The 9,591-nt window shown below is 41.2% G+C and overlaps 1 long non-coding RNA gene across 1 annotated transcript; it reads left to right on the plus strand.

Moving 5' to 3' along the window:
* Positions 1-1,278: 1,278 nt before the first annotated feature.
* Positions 1,279-4,090, plus strand: LOC131896844 (uncharacterized). Its single transcript, XR_009375528.1, has 2 exons — positions 1,279-1,334; positions 3,893-4,090. It is a non-coding gene; the product is annotated as an uncharacterized LOC131896844 (long non-coding RNA).
* Positions 4,091-9,591: the final 5,501 nt, after the last annotated feature.

A 9,591-nucleotide genomic window follows, 5' to 3' on the forward strand; every position in this document is an offset into this window, starting at 1 on the left:
AAAGTTAAGATGATGTGAAGCACCCAGGAAGATGTACTCAGATTATATTGAAACATTTTGCCGTTTTATGTAAAGAAATTGAGCAGCCATAGATGCTCCTGAAACCAATCCCCATGATTGTGCAGGATAGTTGTCTAACCCATTGGACATCTTGATTTCAGACCTGTAGAATCCACAACTATAGGCAAAATAATGTCTGTTGTTTTAAGACACCTTGTCTGTAGTAATCTATTACAACAGTCCCAGAAACCTAATACAGTTGCCTTAGGTTATCTTCCTAGAGTTTTGACCACATGGATAAACAGAAGTACTAGTCTGTCATAACCTATACCTATCTCGGGAATGAGGGAATTGAAATTCTAGGGTCCTGATCTGTTGATTGAAGCCTTGGCATAGAAGGAGTGAACTCCTACACATCAACTGTTGCAGAGTTGTGCTTTGGAAGACTTACACTTATTCTGCCTCCCTGGTGCAGGGATTACATGAGCACAATGAGCATGCCTGGCTTTTATGTGGGCATTGAGGTTTGAACTCAGATTACCTACTGAGCTATCTCTCCAGTTCCCCAACCTTTGAACTTCTTCATGCCACATGAATGAGGGAAGGGTGGGATGGGACACAGTACTGTATCTGGGCAATTGGAACTATGGCAGGACACTGTGGATATTCATACCCCTGCCAGGTGAAACACTGGAGACCTGGAAGAACAGTGTTTGCAGTAATCAGGTTGGGATTAACTAACATTTTAATTAAAGAACCAGAGGCTACTTCACAAATTAAGGGATGCCACTTGTAAGACAAACTAACCCCTGTGCTATTTGTCCCACTATACGATAATGGCTTGATGTTAACATATTAGGATGGCTTCTGGTCTGATTTAGATGGCTAGTGTATTTGTCATTTTAAAAAATGGGTCACACAGAAAAACTCAGGGGTCTTTATTTTCAGTTTACCTATAATGAACATTTTTTAAAATGAAGCATTAAACACATGTAAACACAATTCTCAGCACTTCATTGAATGTGCTAAGAACCAATCATATGTATTTTAAAATGTAAATAGAAAGTACAAAGATACAAAGAATACTCATGTATGAGTTGCCATGCTTTTTGTTTCTGTTTGTTTTTGTTGTACTAATTTTAACCATTCCAGGATGAAGAAAACTGAATATGACTATACATATCTCACGTAGCTGATTCTTAGTGTATTTAAAAATGCTTGCTTAATAATGCATTTGTAGGTTCTTGGTTCTTCTCTGTCGTGAGAATTCTAGAAGGACAACAAAAGAATAAAGCAAGCATGGAAGGAAGAGAAAGCTGAGTTCTACTGTGGTGGTATGATCATATTTCATATGTGTGCTTGCCTGGACTTGTGGTGATATCTTTTTCTCCCAGCTTGAACATTTTATCTCCCCTGTATTAAGAAGAAGTAGCTAAGTCAGCAGATAGAAACTACTGCAACCCCCTCATCTAGTATTTTATCTTAAAAGTAATTGAATTTCTGTGGTTTTCGACATATAAAGATTAGAAATCATGTCCTAGATTCTATATGGATTGGTTTCACTTTATCCATTTTTAGTTTATCCCTTCAACACATTTGTATTGAACATTTCTAGGTACTGGTGTACTGCTGTGGCCATCTGACAACCAGTTTTTAAACCAAATAAATATAGTGGGCAACATATAAATTTTTGCTCAAGTGGGTAGATTCCTACCCTAGTGGGTTGATTCTTACAAGAGCAGACATGTTCTTATGGAATGGGTGTTTTTTGTTACAAGAGAGGTTGTTATAAACTGAGTCTGTCTCGGGATTTTCATGAACCCACCTTTTTTTCTTGTTTCTAACATAAATTGAATCAGCACAAGGTACTCACAAGATGCCACACTTTTGATCTCCCAGCTTCCAAAACTGTGAGCCAAAGTAAACTTTAGTTTCTTTACACAATACTTGGGTGTTTCGTTACAGCAGCTGAAAGTGGGTCAAAGCAGGGAGTCTGGCTGAATTGTTTGGATTTGATGTATGTTTTAAAGGTAACTGTGGCTGGATGCATTGGTGGGTAGCCCCCGAATACACAAGGGCAAAATAGGAAGATTTCTGGGTTTCAGGTGGGAGCAACTGAGTTATGGTTAGTTGTTATTCAGTGAGATAGGTGAAAAATGAAAGGTGAGGATGATTGGGACTGAGTGGGTACACAAGGAATAGGCTTCCTTAGACATTGCAGAAGATAATCTCAGATTATAACTTCTGAAAACAGGGCTCCTTAAGGAACACTGACTCTTGTTCCACATGCCCAAATGGTGGCAGAAAATACATTCCACACAGCATACACACTTGACGTTAGATACTTTGGCCTTTATGTGTTGCAAGCACTAGTCCATGTTCCTTCTACCCCACAAACACTAACTGATCGGCTGCACTGGGTGTTGCCTTTCATTTGGTCTTTAGAGCTTCAGCGTTGTGACTATCTGATGTTAAATTATCAGTCATATTTTACTGGAACCACTTGTGTTAGTTTTCATGTTGCTGTGATAAATACTTGAGAAAAATACTTTAAAGGAGGAAACATTTCCTTTGGCTCTTGGGTTCAGGGATTTCAGCGCATGCGTGACTGGCTCTCTTGCTGTGTGTAAGTGTGAGATTCAACTTCATAGTTGCAGGAGAGCATATCTGGGTGATGTGATGATAGAATACCAATTAGTGGATCCTCTTACAAACTCTGCTTCCTTGGACCCTGTTGGCTTTGGGCTTGACTACTACATGATGTTATCATGTAAAAGAGCCATGACTAAATTTTAAAAGTCAAATATGACTATTAGAGTATTTGCGGCATCTTATAAAATTGGGGAATGTTGTGAAATCTAAATGAGTTACAACCAGATAGATAAAGATTATTAAATTGAGGTCACCAAATGATACCACTTAGGGTATGACTCCACCTGTTTTCACATGTAGCACAACAAAGACGGGACAAGAAGTAGAGCGGAAGTTGACAGTGTTGTGATTTGAATGTGAAATATGTCTCATAGGTTTATTTGTTTGCACACTTCGTCCACAACTGGTGGTGCTAACTGGGAAGATTGTGAAACCTTTGGAAAGTGGAACTTGCTAGAGGAAGTACATCACAGGAAGTGCACCTTGAGGTTTTATAACTGTGGTGGTTTCAAAGAAAATGGCCCCCAAAGGGAGTGTGGCACTATTAGGAGGTGTGGTCTTGTTGGAGGAAGTGTGTCACTGTGGAGGCGGGCTTTGAGGACTCATATATGCTCAAGCCATGGCCAGTGTCACAGTTTACTTCCTGTTGCCTACAAGATGTGAGACTCTCAGCTACTTCTCCAGCACCATGTCTGCTTGCATGCTGGCATGTCTCACCATGATGATAATGGACTGAATCTCTGAACTGTAAGCAAGCCATCCCAATTAAATGTTTTCCTTTATAAGAGTTTCCACAGTCATGGTGTCTCTTCACAGCAACAGAAACCAACCCTAACTAAGACAACAATGCAGCCCCACTTTCTGTTTTTCCTTTGCTTCAGGATTGTAGATAGAATAGGGCTTTGTCTGCTTCATGCTCCTGCTGACATGCTTTCCCTGTTATGATGGGCTATATTGTATCCTTCTGGAACTAGAAGCCAAAGTAAATCCTTTCTCCCTTAAGTTGCTTTTGCATTTTATCACAACAGAGTAAGACAGAACTAAAGGGTTGTGGATATTAGAAAATTTAGCAAATGCTTGGTAGCAATTTCCTAAAAATTGAAACATCTCTTCTTAGAAAACTTTCCTTCAGATAAGAAATAAGTGTAATTTACTTCCTAAAACTGACTTAGAAAGTAAGTAGACTGACAAGTTTCAGGTAGCTCCTAGAACTTACAAGATTCCCGTGTCTCCTCCCCAGGTTATAGAAGCATTGACAAGGCTGGAGAGAAGAGACTCTTCCATCTGCTCAGCTGCCTGCTAGTCATCAAGGGAACTCCAGGGATACAGCTCTAATTTCCATCACCCATGCCGGGGGTGGCTTTTTAGTGATGAAGCTACTTTTGAGTCATCTATGATCCTGTGGGTAATCCCAATAAACTCACTCAGTCACAGGGCTCGACTTGGGTGGGGTTGTGTCTTTGGTCTTTCAACCATAACCCATCTGCTGTGAAGAGACATTTGTTCATGTCTTCATAGAAAGACTCACACAGCATCAAGTACCTTAAATTCTCTTGACAGAAGTGTTTGTAGGGTGTTTTTTTTTTTTTTTATCTATTCATTCATTGAAAAACATTTGGAGGACACCTGTATAGTATCTGTGTATTATTGTGGAGATAGGAAAGTAATAGTGAAGACATATTTGGCGAGAGATAGGGGAAAAAAAGAATAATAAAAAGCAAATTAATAAGCACAATTGTTTAAATCGATGTAACAGTAAATACTACACATATCATGAAACTGCATAGTAGGAGCCAGAATAACTTAGGTACAGATCAGAGTGGCTGTAATTATAGGATGGAGCCTTCTTTGAAGAACTGACTAAAGGTGAAACCTAAGTAATAATAAGAAGCCAGGTAGAGGAATTTAAAGGATGAATAGTGCACTCAGGTGCTAACTCCTTCAGGCAGCAGGGTTACAGGTATCTGAGACCGTTTCTGAGGCCAGGAGCAGAATGGTGGGGAGCTTTCAGGATATAAGACCTTCTAAGCCACAGTGAAGAATATGCATTTTAAAGGCAATAGAAAGCCACAGGGAGATTTCAGCAAAGAAGTGGCATGGTCTTAATCCACACATTGAAAGAGAAGCTTGTGCTCCTGATGACCGGAGTTCAATCCATAGCGCCCAACATGAAGAGTCAGGTAAAGTGACATGAATCTGTGATCCCAGCACTCCTACCTACTGATGGGAGGCAGAGAAAAGAGAATCAGCTGGAAGCTTGTAGGAGAGTTGCCCTGCCTGGAGCATGACATGTGGCTGAAGCAACAAGAGAAACCCAGACTCGGTAAGATGGAAGATGAGAATCAGCTTCAGAAAGCTCTACCCTGATGTCCACGGATATGCTGTGGCACATGCACCTTCCCCTCCTCCCATCGTGAAATTTAACTATTTAATGTGTATGTGTGTTTTCCTGAGTATATGTATATGGCCATCTTCATGCAGAAGCTCCCAGAGTCCAGAAGAAAATGTCAGATTGTGAAGGCCTAGACTTAACTTTACAGGCTCAGGAATGTGCCATGACAACTCGAGTGGATACAGAGCAGTATCCTCCTGTAGACATCCTGTCTGGTTTAGGGCCCTTGGAGATATTTAGATAATCCCTCTGAGCAGTCCAGATAATCCTGTTCAGCAGGTTGTGGTTCCCCGCCAAAAGTCTAACCCAATGGTTTCAAATGTGGTTTCGTGCCCAAAGTCTAGACCAATAGTTTCAAAAAATCACCTTGCCCCTTCTACCCAATCCCAAGTTGCCAATTCCTGGCTTGTGGTTTTTCCCTATAAAAACCTTCTACACCTGGGCTCTCAGCTGCCACATTTCCTTCCATCTGCCATGCTGTGGCCCAGGTTGACCTGACGATAAAAGGACCCTTATGTGCTTGCATCAGAAACCAGCTCCTTGGTGGTCTCTGGGGGTTTCACAAAACAGGTACAACAGGATCTGCTGGAACTAGAGGTACAGACAGTTGTGAACTGCCATGTGGGTGCTGGGAATTGAACCCTCATCTTTTGCAAGAGCAGTAAATGTTCTTAATGGCTGAGCTATCTCTCCAGCACTTCATAAAATTTGAGCAGATAAGAGCTCTGTTTCCAGGTATTGAGCTTAGCTTAGAACAAGGAGAGCATTCCTTGGAAACTGCTATTTCAGTAATGATAGAAGACTGAATGAATGGGAGTTTGAACAGAAACAAGGCTTTTGGTGGAAAATCATGAGGGAAAATTTATAGTAGATGCAGTAGCCAACCTCTATCCCCAGTCTTAGTTACATTTGATCAACAATGATCCAAAAATATTGGATAAAAAAATTCCAGGAATAACTCATAAGTTTCAAATTATTATTACCATAGTATGTTGTGACAGTTCTTCTACTTTATTATTACTGCTGTTGATTTCTTATTGTCTATGACATTATTAAGGTATGTACATATAGGGGAAACATGATGTGTGTATACATTTTTCAGTTTAAACCTTTCCCTGTGGGTCTTGGAAAATACCAAATATAAATAAAGAGGTTCCTATATTTAGATTAATAGATCAGAATGAAAAATGAAGGAAAAGATATCTCAATCCTGTATTATTGGCTGGTATAGACAGAAAATTAGAGAGGAGAAGAAAATAGCATTAAAAAAATCCTATTCTTCTAGTGTAAGAAACTTATAAAGTGTCTTGAGTTCTTCTGAGCAGAACTTCAGGGTGAGAAAACCTGGTCTCCTTTTATAAGAGGAGGATCTGTCATGATGTGTAGCTGGTTATGGTTGGCTGAGGACACCTGTACTAGTCACGGTGTTGAATTGGGATCCAAGAGTTGGAGACAGGCGATTATGACACCAATCCACATATGTGACTATCAGGTATGGCACACACACACACACACACACACACACACACACACACACACACACACACAGAGAGAGAGAGAGAGAGAGAGAGAGAGAGAGAGAGAGAGAGAGAGAGAAAGAAAGATTAATAGAGCATCAGATAGATAGATCTGACCATATACTAGATAGTCCAGTTGCCTTTGGCTTCTCTCTAAGAAAGGTCCTAAAAATTTCCCAAATATGAACTTATAATCAACATCCAGCTTGCTAGAGCATGCTATCTGAAACAGTGGTCTGCTTAGTCCTGGGGGAATATTAATGTCTGTAGACATGTCTGGTTGTCATAGCTAGAGGTGGCTGGTGAAGTGCTATTGGCATCCAGTAGATGGAGGCCTGTGATGATGCTAAGCCCTTCCCAGTGCTCAGAACAACCCTATATCAATCGATAAATGTTTCTTTACATCAGTGTTGAGGGTGAAACACTGTGGAATGGAAGAAATAGGGCCAATGTCAAGACTACTGTTTCTAGATGGATCATGGTGATTGTCTCCTTCCTATTTTCTGTGTTTTCTAAATGTTTATTACCAAGTTCTCATTTTTCCAACCATTAAACAAACAAACACGCTGGGCGGTGGTGGCACACGCCTTTAATCCCAGCACTTGGGAGGCAGAGGCAGGCAGATCTCTATGAGTTTGAGACCAGCCTGGACTACAGAGTGAGTTTGAGGAAAGGCACAAAACTACACAGAGAAACCCTGTCTTTAAAAACAAAACAAAACAAAAAACCAAACACACCTTTCAGAACTGAAAGGCACACATGACCAACGCCAAGCAAAAGTCTTCCTGGTTCTAAGTCGTGCTTCTCCAGACATGCCTTGGGCCTCTCCTGTTGAGTCATGGCCCTCAGATTCAGCCTGACTGATATGGGGAATCTCAGAACACCTCAGCAAACATTCAGGATTTCCACTGAGTCATTTGTCCATGCATTTGCAGGGCCGGCTGGCTCAAGTCTTCCTGTGTTTTTGTGGAAGAGAGCCTGAAGAGGAAAAACAGGCTGCTTGTTTCTCATTGTGTTGAGCTGTCATTGAGCAACCCAGGGCTCTGTGGCTGGTGCTTTTTGTTCTGTGTGCCTCTGTGGCTGGGCCAGCATGGAGGGTTTAACTCCTCCCCATCAGGAGGAGTCCCTGAGAGCCAATGATCTTAGGCACCCATTATCCTCAGAGGACACCATCAAGACCCCCACAGAGTAGCAAAGGCTCCCTGCATTGTTTTCCCTATATGTACATACGTAGTTATCATACCGTTCTTTTCAATAGTTTCCAATTATACATAGGCTTTGAGCAATTCAAACGCTGGGAAGTGGAACCATGAATTAAAGGTGCGGCATATGTATGCATAGGAGGAAACTTCTTTGAAATGTAAGGTAGCCAGGAGTAAAACAGAAGCGGTTTCACTAAGAATTCAAATTGTTGACATAAGAAAATTACTGACTTGACTGTGGAGTTTCTCTCTCTCTCTCTCTCTCTCTCTCTCTGAAGACATGAAAAACCCCGGAACAATTAAACTGAAGGGCAGCACTTCTACATCCCGGGAGAAGGCCAGCCACTCTCATTATTTTATCTTAATCCAACCAAATGCAAGTCACCTCTGCCCATTCTCAACACTGGCACCTCAGTGGTTCAGCTCAGCTGCTAAGCATAACATTAAAAGTTCATTCAATAGTCCAGGAGATGCTGTTTTTGAAATTCCAGGGTCACGGGAAATGGTGACCTGAATTATCTGGATGAACTGTCACAACTCTGTGCCGCTTTGTTCAGGTCTGGCAAGGGCTGAAGCTCGCTCATCCAACCAGCGGGTGTGGACTCCAAGCCACGCAGCAAAATCGAATTTCAGGCTGGGTGATTTCTCACCCGTTACCTCTTGCCATTTTTTATTGGAAGCGGGCAGATAGCTTTGTCTCTCTTGTTTCTAATTCATCTTTTGAAAAATTGGTGTGATAGTGGTTATCTGACTGTGTACTAGTCAGGATGAGTTATTTTCAAGTACTTTACAAATAAAAAAAATGTACAGTAAGTAAGCTTCAGAGTTGTTGCATGAATCCTAAATGGTATTATAATAAAAACCCGAGACAGCTATTGGGGTAAATGCTTAAAGATCAGAGAGACAAAGGAACAAGCCACAGCCACTTCTCACCTCCCCAACTCCACGAATCCTCTGACTGAATGCCCCTGAGTCCTCAGCTAAAAGTGCTTCAGTTCCTGTCTCCTCCTGCCTTCTAGTCCTTTCTCCGCCCAGCCATTTCACTCCCTGCCTCAACCTTCCTAGTGCTGGGATTAATGGTGTATGTGATTCCCAAATACTGGGATTAAAGATGTGTGCCACCATGGCTTGGCTCTGTTTCTCTTCTAGACTGGATCAATCTCATGTAGCCCAGTGTGACCTTGAACTCATGGAGATCCAGATGGATCTCTGCCTTCTGAGTACTAGGATTAATCCATTTTCTATTTTTAAAAGCTACATAATTCCTTTCTTCAACAATTCTTTGGATTACAAGAATTATATAATTAAAAGTGCATTTAAAAATGGAAGTCCCCACTTCACAATCATAGAGATTCTTATTTGAAAAGCTGAAGGATTAGTAAATTTGCACTGGTTTTCAGTCTGATATCTTACTGAACTCAAAGGAAGACATTCTGATGTATGGAGAGAATCTTGCTGCTTTTTCTCTTCCACGTGGACTTTCTTTAGACTGCAGCACTTCATTAGTTACTTTTCTTATCACTATGGCAAAATGCCTGAGGAGAAGCAGTTTGGGTAAGGAGGGTTAATTCTGGCCCGTATTTTAAGGGGCTGAGATCTGTCTTAGTGGGAAAGTCACAGCTGTAGGACTTAGAGGTTGGCGGATCACAACACATCTACAGTCTGGAAGCAGAGAGACATTAATTCTGTTCTCAGTTTCCTTTCTCCTTTGGTTTAGTTCAGGACCAAGCCCAGGGAACAATGTCACCCGCTTTAAGGTTTGTCTTCTTATCTCAGTTAATCTAATCTAGAAAACCATCATGATATGCTCAGAAACTTGTCTCCATGG

This window comes from Peromyscus eremicus, chromosome 1 (genome assembly GCF_949786415.1).
Source record: "Peromyscus eremicus chromosome 1, PerEre_H2_v1, whole genome shotgun sequence".
NCBI classification, from domain to species: Eukaryota; Metazoa; Chordata; class Mammalia; order Rodentia; family Cricetidae; genus Peromyscus; species Peromyscus eremicus.